The sequence below is a fragment of the Cupressus sempervirens genome, chromosome 10, assembly GCF_028749045.1.
Source record: "Cupressus sempervirens isolate cs-2001-9-10 chromosome 10, ASM2874904v1, whole genome shotgun sequence".
NCBI lineage: Eukaryota > Viridiplantae > Streptophyta > Pinopsida > Cupressales > Cupressaceae > Cupressus > Cupressus sempervirens.
Genome location: NC_143127.1, coordinates 627704644 through 627716669, shown reverse-complemented (window position 1 = coordinate 627716669; position 12026 = coordinate 627704644). Strand labels below are relative to the sequence as shown.

General features: G+C 32.6%; 1 pseudogene; it reads right to left on the bottom strand.

Annotated features, from left to right (window-relative positions):
* Positions 1-266: 266 nt before the first annotated feature.
* LOC149535403 (large ribosomal subunit protein uL22y pseudogene) lies at positions 267-1443 on the bottom strand (annotated as a pseudogene).
* Between the last annotated feature and the right edge of the window lie 10583 nt (positions 1444-12026).

Below are 12026 nucleotides of genomic sequence, written 5' to 3'. Positions count from 1 at the left end.
AGCGATTGCTCTCTCTCTCTCTCTCATCTCTCTCTCTCTCTCTCTCTCTCTCTCTCTCTCTCTCCTCTTAGGCTTTTCATGCCTCATTCATAATGTCACAAGGGGTTTTCTTTGCTTTCCCCTTTTCAAATATCTTGTCTCATGGTGTTGGATCTTAAAGCTTTCTCTCTCCTATCTTATGCTAATATCTTTTCATGCATTAACTCACTTAGATTCTTTCTTGGTATTGCTTATTTACATATTTCTTTTTCATTTCTAACATGGTATCAGAGCAGTTTATTCTTTGTTTTTGAGTGTTTGCATGAAGGTACAATTCGAAGGAGACTCTTGAGAGAGATTTCACTAATTTCTTTTTTAATCTTCTTAAGTTGGAAGAAATTGAATTTTTTTTGGGTTTGGCTAGTTTACCGCCAAACCTGATTAATTCCTATTTGCTCTAATTTGTACTAACCCTCTTTGGAAGGCTTGCCGCCAAAGGGTATTTAGTTTGTTTAAAAAAAAAAATTTAAAAATCAAATTTTGTTTTGCTCTTGTTTTTCACAAGAAGCATTTATATTGTTTATTATTTAGTGTATAATTTTTGTTCAATATTTAAATAAAAAAATTATTTCCCTAATATTTCATTGTAGGGAACACTTCAAAATCATATTTATGATTACCTTTTTTATTTCAACTTACATTATTAGGTTAAAAACTATTCATATTTTTTTTTGAAATTTAAACTCTATCTCTTATCCATATCTTTTGGGTTTTAATATTGAATCTCTAAACTTATTCAATTTTTTTTAGTAAATCTTGTTTTATCTCCTTCTTCAAGCTTGCTTGCTTGGCCCTGCTTTGTGAGCTTTTGGTGCACTCATCCAGCCTCTATCGTTGTTTGTATCCTGTTGTCTCTTTTTTGTCTCAAAGATTTAGATAGGTAAATTGCAAGAAGCAAAATCGCTCCTACAGGGATTATCTTATTTTAACAGGTGCCTCCTTTTCAGAGAGTATTAATTCAATGTGGCAAGGATGTGACATGTAAGGATTGATTCTTCCATGTGCACGATAAGTTCTTCTGTATTGCTTTTGTGCTCAGTTCACTTGGATGTGAGATATATATGATGCATCAACATCAAGCCCTTTAACCTCAGCATTGCTTTCTACATTTTTCAGCAATCCTAACAAAAACTCGACAGACTTTACAGGCCAATGTCCTTGGCCATTTGAATGTCGAGCCTTTGCTTGTGCAATGCGGCCTACACCTCCACAAAATCGTTGGAAGGGTATTGCTTGCTTGTGGGCAATAACATCCTCCAAATATCTTTTGGCCTTTGCCAAGTGTAATTTCTTGATGGCCTAGGCTGCTTCTCGGGTATTCTTAAAATGGACCCACAGATCTGAGCCCCGAGCTTTGCATGCTTTTGTCAGATTCTCAGGCTCCCTTGAGTACTTCACCATTGCTGCGATAAAAAAATTAAATAATAAGTTCAACTAAGATACAAATTGATCAGCGTAGTTCCATTGATACTAATAATCAAATTTAATGGCTACACAGTTGAGATAGTAGACTACAAATTTCCTCACAAGTAAAAACAAAATAGTTTCTTTGAGCTGCGAACACATATCAATCTAGATTGGCATGCCTTGCCTCTAACATTGAATGGCCCCTACCACTACTAAATAATTATCATTGCCATTCTGTAGTGACATCAATTGCTTTGGTTGGAGCTACTCCTGCTAGGGGTAGCGTTGCAGGTGCGCAATGGAAATTGAAACAAGAAACTTTGACTGTCATCGCCACCTCCACCAATGCCACAAGTTGTATCCTTTATCTCGTATTTGAGCCTGCAATAAATAGTGGAGGAGAATCTGACAGGCAGAAATGGTGAAGGGTGCGCTTCTGCCCTTTCTGATGCTTCTCCATGGTTTTTTGGCATCTCCATTAAGTTTAGTTTAACAATTTGGCGGGCATTGATTTGTAACTATATCAATTTTGTCACTATTTTTCCATGCAGCAGCTGTGAAAGGGATGGTTTCTAGATGCCTTCTTTGGGTTCAATGGCTTCCTTTGCCGAAAATTTTTATATGGTGCGGCGAACTTTTTCTGAAGCTGTTGAAAAGGCTAAACCTTTAGTCATAAATAACACCTCTTCTTCTCCTGTGATGAAACCCTCTTCTTCTTCTCTTGCTATAGTTCTCTTGCTCCTCTAGTCGTGTCTCTTTCTTAGCATTATTTTTCATTATTTCCTTACCTTCTTATCATAGTCTTTGAGTATGCAACTCATTCAATATCTCATGGTTGGATAGACGCTCACTTTTTTGACAGGATCTTTTGAGCATACCTTCTCGGGTTTATGTTCAATCAGTAAACAAGATAGAAGATTCATCACATGCATTAGTTCCTTTCGTGAAGATGTGTGGGATTACCTTCGTCCATGATGTGGTTCTTGCTACAGAAGCAGGTGCTAAGTTCATTGGTATGATTTTTTGGCCCAAGTAAAAAAGATATGTTTCACTAGATGTTGCAAAGGATATCTCAGGTTGTTCAAGTGTTTGCATCATTTTTTATTCCTACCTTGCAGGAGAACTATTATTCTTCTAACGCCTTTTTTTGAGGGATCTTCATCATTTCTTTATTCTTTTTTAAGCTCTTATCTGTATCATTATAAAGCATTTAATTTCTTTATCATTTCATACTTTCTCTGTCATTATTTGTTTAGCTTTAGTAGGTTGCAAGCTCATTTTCTTCATTTCTAGCTGTTAAAGTTATCATTCTTTTCTCTGCCAGTATATATATTTAGTTGTGTAACATTCAATTATTTTTGTCAAAGAATCAGTATATATATTTAGTTGTGTAACGTTCAATTATTTTTGTCAAAGAATCAAAGTTTTATGTAGCATATCTTATTATCTCCTTTTTAAAAATTTTAACAGTCCCATTTGTAATGTTTTTTTTCATCCTTGTGCTGCACCTGTTTGAAGGATTTTTAAACTTCAAATAAATTTCTTTTCTTGAGTCTTTCCCTTTCCAATACAAGCCTTTTACATAAGTTTTCTTAAAAACTTTTAAAAAATCTTTTTTTACTTCTTCAAAATTCTTATAAAAGTATTTTTCATTTTTTACAAGTTTTAAATTGTTTTATTTGTTAAAAGGTTTTAATAAATACTTATCTTTAATCTTAAAAAAATATTAAGTTCAATTTTTTATTAAAAAAATAAGTTTGTGTTTTTTAAAAATAAAAAATAAAATAAAAAATATAGCAATAAAAATTATAGTTGTTTTTTTTAAATTTTGAATTTCTTTTAAGATTATATAAAAAAGGAGTATTTTCTTTTTCTTGTAAATATGATAATGACAATAATAATTTTTTTTGTCTTTTTTACAAATGATTTATCTAGCTTATTGAAATATTAATAGAGACAATATTTCTTAATCTATGTTGTGTTTCAATATTTAGACTAACCTTCTACTTATTACATTTGTGAGATTTCTTACATCATTGGTCCTTGTAACCAATTTATGTTTACAAGTCCTCTAAATTTCTTACGTGATTATTTTTTTACAATGATTACACAATTTAAATTAGCACTTTTAAGAGCCTTTTATTCAAGCCTTGTCTAAATTTTTTCCATCATTATGAGTTATCATTTGAGTTATTTGAGTATTTATTCTCTAAGGGTATATTTATTCTAGTATATATGGGTGCACACATATATGCTCAGATAAATATACAAGTGATGATTACTAAATCGTATGGGTATATTCTTGTGCCAAATAAATATATTCAATACTTCAATTCATAATTTTAGCTAAGTACTCATGTTTACCCTCAATGGAGTTTTATACCTGATATACATATTTTGTTTATTTATTTTTTCATTGTTCATCCTTGGATCTCTGCATTTACCTTAATTCTGATTGGATTATGACTTATCTTACACATTTTCCTTCAACCTTATTGTGATATTTTGATGTGCACATAGTTGCACTATTATGCTTTTATAGCATCATTCTATGCCCATTTTGGCACTTTATGGTTTTATACTATTGATTTACATGATTTATATGATATTCTTTTTTGAGTTGCATAGGGAGCCAATTTTTTTCAAGGTTAACTATGTAGGTCCCCTCAGTATAACTGATACATAGTTTCCTTATCTAGCCCATGGAGTACCCCTCCATCCTATATTGGTGTGCACTCATTTTATATGGAGTTTCCCTCCATTTGATCCTATCTGTTCCACTTTGATAGGATAATATCTTTATGGAGTTTCCCTCCAATTGGTTCTATTGGTTCCACTTTGAAAGATTGATATTTATATGGAGTTTCCCTCCATTTGATTCTATATGCTCTACTTATAAAGGTTCCAATATTTATGGAGTTTTTCCTCCATGTTGTTCCATTTTGTTCCTCAATGCGAGGATGATATTTTATGGGGATTTTCCATTTCAATCTCTTTGTCTCCTTGGTTTATGCTCCCAATTTTGATTTATTCATGGTATGACTTCCTACACCTTGCTCATTTTTTAGTGTATAGGTGACGAGGCTACCATATCTTGGAGCACTCCAATATTGGAGACTCTATTTGAGAAAGTTGTTTTGACCCATGTTGATCTTTTTCCTCGTGGCAATGATGTTGCTTGTCCATGATGGATTTCTTATTTGAAGGCAATATGTTGTTACTCTTCATAAACCCTTCCTTTGGTCCTCATTGGTAATAATTCTTGGAAAAATTGTAACTTGAATTATTTGGTGCTTGAGGCACATGTTCTACTTATTTATTATTGTCTCTCTTATATTTCTTTGATAAATATACAATGTGATAATGTTTTGCATACTTTATTTCCTAGATTGTGGGTCATGTAGGTGATGGAGTTGTGACCCATTCACTTGTAGTGGGATGACTCATTAGTGGACTGTCTATATCCATGTGATTGACACAATATTGATGCAGGTTTCATTAGTTGACCTTGTCTGTGGTCATTTGTGCATTAGTATGTTCCTTTCATGAGAGATTTATTGCATCTATTATGATCATTTTAAGCATATGACTTATTTTAGATATCATGTTAACTCCACTACATGTTGGTGAACACATTCATTTATCTTCATCTCTCTTACTTCCTCCTTGATTATAATTATTATAACTTCATTTTTTTTACTAACTTGACCATTCAATGTAATTCTACTTGTGGATAGTTGTCTTGTTTTTTGTAGACTATCTTTTTTTCCAGGTGATCCATCAAGGAACCTTCTCAATTTTTCACACATGAAGATGTGTCTATGCTTCCACTTGATCACATTCAAAGGACTCATGTACTTATCTTGGATCTACAAATGTACCATATGGCTTGAAGACAATCAAATTACTTCAAATTGAAGATTAAGTTGCAGATTGTTGTAAATTATGGGTTTAATACCCCTTGATATAATTACCCCACGTAAAGATTAAAGGGGGGGTTAGAAGTTGTAATCTTTCCTTGGTGTGTTTATAAACCAAGGTTAATCCTCCTTTCTTTATTGTTATAATATATTAGGATATAAGCCAAGGTATCCTAATATATTTCATTTTTGTCCTTTTTCCACTACATCTTATTTTGTCCTCTAGTGGAATATGTGAGGACAAATATTTATTGTAATTTGTAATTTTATACCTCCTTAAGAGGAATCTCACACTTGGCCTCACACACTTATGAATGGTGGCATTCATAGACATGGGAGTTACATTCTAACTCCTCTCTCTCATCTCTATTTAAGAGATGACCCTCCTCTCTCATTTCTCATGAGATTTCTTCCTCTTCTCAATTATTTTATGAGTGATTGCTCTCTCTCTCTCTCTCTCTCTCCTCTTAGGCTTTTCATGCCTCATTCATAATGTCACGAGGGGTTTTCTTTGCTTTCCCCTTTTCAAATATCTTGTCTCATGGTGTTGGATCTTAAAGCTTTCTCTCTCCTATGTTATGGTAATATCTTTTCATGCATTAACTCGCTTAGATTCTTTCCTAGTATTGCTTATTTACATATTTCTTTTTCATTTCTAACAGTTTTGATTAATAAATAATGGAAAAATAGAAAATAAACTAATAACACTATAAAATTTACATTTTTGGAATCAGAACTATAATACCTATAATGGGTTTTTGTTTCATCAAAAAATTCAATGGGGATGACTTTAAAAAAATTATGACAATACCATAAATTGTCGATTAAATACCTTAGAAAAAAATGCATCATAAAGGCATGGCTTGGTGGGACCAAGCCTATGCCATGCCTTTCCCCAAGGTAAAACCCCATGCAAAAGTCGAGTGCCATACCAAATTCCTGCTCATGTCTCAATAATCGGGCACCCAATTCGTAATTGAAAAATTGGGTGCCCAATTGCTTTCAACCGTTGTACCTAATTATTTAAAAATTGAGTACCCAATTCTTTTTAAAATCAGGTACACCATTTGTAAATGGGTATCCAATTTTTAAAGAATTGGGTACCTAATTTTTAAGCAATCAGGTACCCATTTCTAATGTACCCATTCCGCCCCAAAAGCTGCCCCACAGACCGACTTTCAATGATTGAAATGATTGAATAATAGTTTCAATCCGCAACAGAAAATTCTGTCATAGTTATTCTATTTTCTTGTCCTCTTATACAATTTGCAAGCTACTGATTCAAATTCAAAATTGGTGCAAACATGAGATCAAAACAACGAAGAAAGAAGAAAGAAAAAGTTCTGACAAATGAGGAGATTGTAGCAAATAAAGAGAATGAAGGACGACATCAACAAGAGAGAAGATAGAAGAAATAGAGACTTGAAAAAATTTTCAAAGGAGAAAGACATTGAGGATACCACGATGGATGAAGAGGTCAAAGAAGAGAACCCAATACAAGAAAATTTAGGTGCACATTCTAATCGTGCATTCAATACAGGTGTGTCTCCAAACCCTCAAATTTTCTCTCATGATGAAATTGGTGATTTTTTAGAAGTAGGTTATGATTTAAATTATTTAGATTTTCTTCATGAGAAGCAATTGTCAAACGATCATGCACAAAAAACTCCAATTGAAATGCATGCCCCAAAAGAAATACCAAGAAAAATTGAAAATGATATTCAAATCCCAAATAACAGTGAAAATAGTAAAGTGTCTGAAAATAAAAGTTGCATGAATGTAGACATAGAAACACCAACTACTCAACAAACATGTCAAAATGATAGTAAAGTGTTTGAACATAATTTTCATATTCCTAATTATGTGTTAGATAATCTTGAGGGATTGGTTTCATGGAGACAAATTAGGACACATGCTAATAGATTGTATAGGCATTTTTTTAATAATAAGAAATTTGGGTTTCAATGTTAGTTAATGTTGCAACTAATTAAAATGTCTAAAATGCGAAAAGTAATGAGAAGGTCAGGAATGTATGCAAAACCCAAGAATAAAAATGACTCTTTAAAACAAGTTGTATCTAATGTTGCTAGTGCCTTTGATGTTATCAAAAAGAGAAGTCGGTCTAAAGATAAGAATGCAACATGACAAGCGATAACAACAACTTTAGTTAACAAATCAACATCTGACAAAAGATTGATTAGCAACATAACTGGATATCTTAATGTGAATTGTCAGACTTTAGAAAGAGATGTAAAGAGAAGGGTTAACTTTGAATGTGATCTAGCAAATATTTTATGGACTTCTAGTGGTAGACTCCCGAAAGTTTGATTGAAATTTTTTGGCATGATAATACAAGAGTATCACCTAATTCAAGAGATGTTCTTAAATTGAGAATTGGGTCAAAAATACGTGATCCACATCTTAAACACCTTTTGGACATAACTCAAACTGAATTGTTTAAAAAATGTGTAGATGGTAAGGTATTAAATATTACCATTAGTCAAAGAACTTTTGAAAAGTGTAAACCATGGTATGTAAGGATTAACAAGAAAAGAATCACATGTTGTAAAATTCATATTCAATTTTGTTAGCATTATGATGTATTTTGATCTGTACGTGGTACCATGCATAGTAAAGAAATGTTGCAGGAATGTGGTATAAAAATACCACCTCAAACTATAAAAGATTTCATATCAGGTTTGTTTTGTAAGCCACCTAATCATCAATACTTTATTTTCAATGCATGTATTTCTGGTATATGTGATATGTGCAACAATATTTCTTTGTTTTTGATTTGGAAAATAGGTTTTACAGGGATCCTGAAACCCAAAGTTTTACAGCAGTAAACAACTTTAAAGCATAAAAGTCAGAAAAAAAAAACAACCTCAAAAGGCCAGAAACAAAAAGGCCCGAAACCAGGGAAGCAAAGGCAAGGAATAGAGCCTAGCGGGCAGACTAGTGCCCCTTCTTCTCCATTTCCTGCAGGATTTTTGTAGCATCGCTTTCCTTTTGGATGGCTTCCTCCTCTTGGGTCGCGGGGGGGAAGTGCATCTGGTCCCCCTCGCTTTCCTGGATTCCAGTCTCGTTTTGAGGATCCTCCTAGTTGGTTCTGTTCTTTGTACTCTGCTCTATGTTCCCCACAAGATTGGCATTGGTCAGATAGTCCCCCAGATTAATAATGTTTTCATTCAAGGTATGGAGGGTATCCACAATCTGTTTAGTCACAACCTAGTGTACGGAATCCAGCCTTTGGACCTTCTGCTCAAGCTGGGTGATTCTGTCCTCTTGATTGTCACTGGGGTCCTTGCTTCTATCTTTTTCTTGGCTACCCACCTAGTCTTTACTGCCTCTGGCCTCATGATCCTTGACTTCCCCCCTGTTGTTGGTCTGGTTGGACCTGTCCTCCAGAGTCTCAATTTCCTGAAAAAGCCACTTAATGGAGCGGAAATTGTTAGATGAATGTTTGCATGAAAATTCTTTGACTACTTTTGGACAACAATTAGTTGAGCTAAAAAGATTCAAAACTATTGAATATCCATTGAAGGATGGGAAGATTGGAAGAAGGTGTGATCTAGTTATAGATAAAGTTAGTTGTCATGTATTTATGGATGAGTTTAAGAGTGTGATCATACCAAAATATGTTAAACACTCTCAATATTCTAGATGGCTTGATGGACAATTTTTCTTATATAAGAATACATTTCCAATTGGTACAATACTTTCAGTTGTTGACTTTGCAAAGAATTACATGCTTGTACCGCAAGAAGAGGTACAACCACATTATTATAATTCAGTGCAAGTAATAATTTATGTTCATATAGTTTATAGGCATGCACCTAATAGTACATAGGACGATCAAAAAATATTGAGAGAGTACCATTTTTATATGAGTGATAATAAACTCCATTCATCTAAGCTTGTCCAATATTGTTTCGAGGTCTTTTATGATAATTTAAAAGAGAGACAAATTCAAATGACACAACATTGGATATGGTTAGATAATTGTACAGGAAAATTCAAGAATGCTAGAATGTTCTATTGGTTGAGTAGGACACATAGGAAAACTAACATCCAACATGTGTGGAGTTTTTTTGAGGTTGGACATGGTAAAGGAGAACATGATGGTTCTGGTGCATGCGTGAAGAGAGCCCTTAGTAGAGAGAAATTAAAATTTGAGGAAAAAGCTAAATTCAAAAATGCACATGAGATTATCAAATGGTGTAACAAACATTTATACACGGGATCAAGTCAGAACTCTACAATCAAATGTTTCTTCTACCTAGTTGAAGAAAAGAATATCCTTTCAAGATATGACTGTGATACAATTAGTGGGCCAGTTAAATGACATTCATTTAGGAGTTTATATTCTAACACTTGGACTATATGGACTAGGGAACTTGCTTGTTTTTGTCAATTTTATCTTGTAGGTGAATAGGAAGAATGTGAGAATATAGAATGGGTTGAAGATTGGCAACAAAGATCATTAGCACCTACTAACACACATTTTGAAGATGATATAGTAAATGAAGGCCAGAATGTTACTTTTGCATCAGAAGAGTATGATCGTATTTCAGACCTCATAGAACCTGGTATACATAATTTAATTAAATTTTGTTGTGATTTCATGCTTCAATTTATATAATCTACATATGTAAACTCATGTGATTAAAGTGTTTTTGTACTTTATCTTATCTTGTGGGACATGTTTATGTTGTTACTGCACCTAGTGATAATGATGAACATACTGAGTATTGGCTAGCTAGATGTGTGGAACCAAAGAAAAAATTGACATGTCATCAAGTAGACGATGATGGTTTTGAGTATCCAATTGGGTCTGTCATTGTAGTTGGCACCTGGCTACGTAGATACCTAACAAGAAGAAATGGTTTGCCAACATTTGAAGACTACCAAATTGAAAAGAATATTTTTACACTATTCTCATTTGGTTGTGGAAACAAATATCAAATTAGAAAGATACAAAGGGAGACCCCCAATAAGGTATTATGGACAATTTCAATGGACGAGCACGAGACAATCATAGATGCATTGCAAAAGAGACAGAATGTAGATGGTACAGTGGGATGACTACATTTAAATCAAACACATGTAAGTTTTTTCTTTATTGTATTATTTATATATATATATATATATATATATATATATATATGTACTTATATAATTTAATTACATGTATGTTTGTGTTGTCAATACCAATTTAGAGAACTTATATATACCTCTTATTTAGGTCTCAATTATAATTTATGAAAATTTAAATGTTAAAGTGGATCATGCATCAACATCTTGTGCAATTTCACATAGTAAGTATATACAAATTACACATATATTTACATAGTTCAGATAGCTCATATTAATTTATGTGTTTATTAACATGTGTTTTTGTTCTACAATTTTATTTTATAAGACCTCATTTGAAGAGATGTGTGAACCAATTTTATATTTCGAGTTCACTTTTATAAATATATCATTGGCATTGTCTTACATATATTGTGAAATATGTTGTACAAACTAATTTTAAAATGAGAGTTTACTTCTATTTGAAAGTTAAAGGTATGCACTTGATAAATTATAAATTAATTGCCAATTTAAGTAATGAACTCCTATTTTGTTCTATTACTTTTACATTCAAGCATGTTTAAATTAATGTTTGTTTGAAGTTTCAAATTACTATTGATTGTAATATTAAAAACAAGTCACTTGTACATGATAATTTAAATATCATTAATCATTGTATTGATTATATGTTATTGTTATGTTGATAATTGACATGTATGTTTAACCATGTTAACTATGTTAAGTGAGAGGGACGGAAGGATGAAGATAGTGAGAGAGTCCAAGAGGTTTCCAAGAGGTTTCTAAGAGGTTTTGATGGATTATAAGGGTTCCTAATAGGTCTTAAGGGGAGATAGGGAGTCCTACCAAGTCACAATGTGTGTTATAGGTTAAATAATAGGTCTTAATATATCTTAGTAGGGTGAAAAGGCTTTATTAGGTAATAATGAGTCTTACATTACCAAATGACACATAAGGACCTCTTATGATACATTTCTAGGTATTTTTATCCATATATATGTTAAGGGGACCTAGGGAGTCCTACTAGTTCATTATGTTTGTTATAGGTTATAATAGGCATTGATATAATTACTAGCACATAATAGGTATTGTTAGTTAATAATGAGTCTTACATTACCAAACAACACATTAAGATCACTTATGACACATTTTTAGGTACATTATCCATACATGTGTGTCTTAAGGGGACATAGGAGTCCTAATAGGTCATTATGTCTGTTATAGGTTATGATAGGTATTGATATGTTTACTACCACATAATAGGTATTGTTAGGTACATTATCCATACATGTGTGTCTTAAGGGGACATAGGAGTCCTAATAGGTCATAATAATTTTTATAGGTTCTAACAAGTCTTAATATGTATTATTAGGATATAATAGATCTTATTAGGTAATAATGAGTCTTACCTTACCAAACAACACATTAAGATCACTTATGATACATTGTTAGATACGTTATCCATACATGTGTGTCTTAAGGGGACATAGGAGTCCTAATAGGTCATAATAATTTTTATAGGTTCTAATAAGTCTTAATATGTATTATTAGGATATAATAGATCTTATT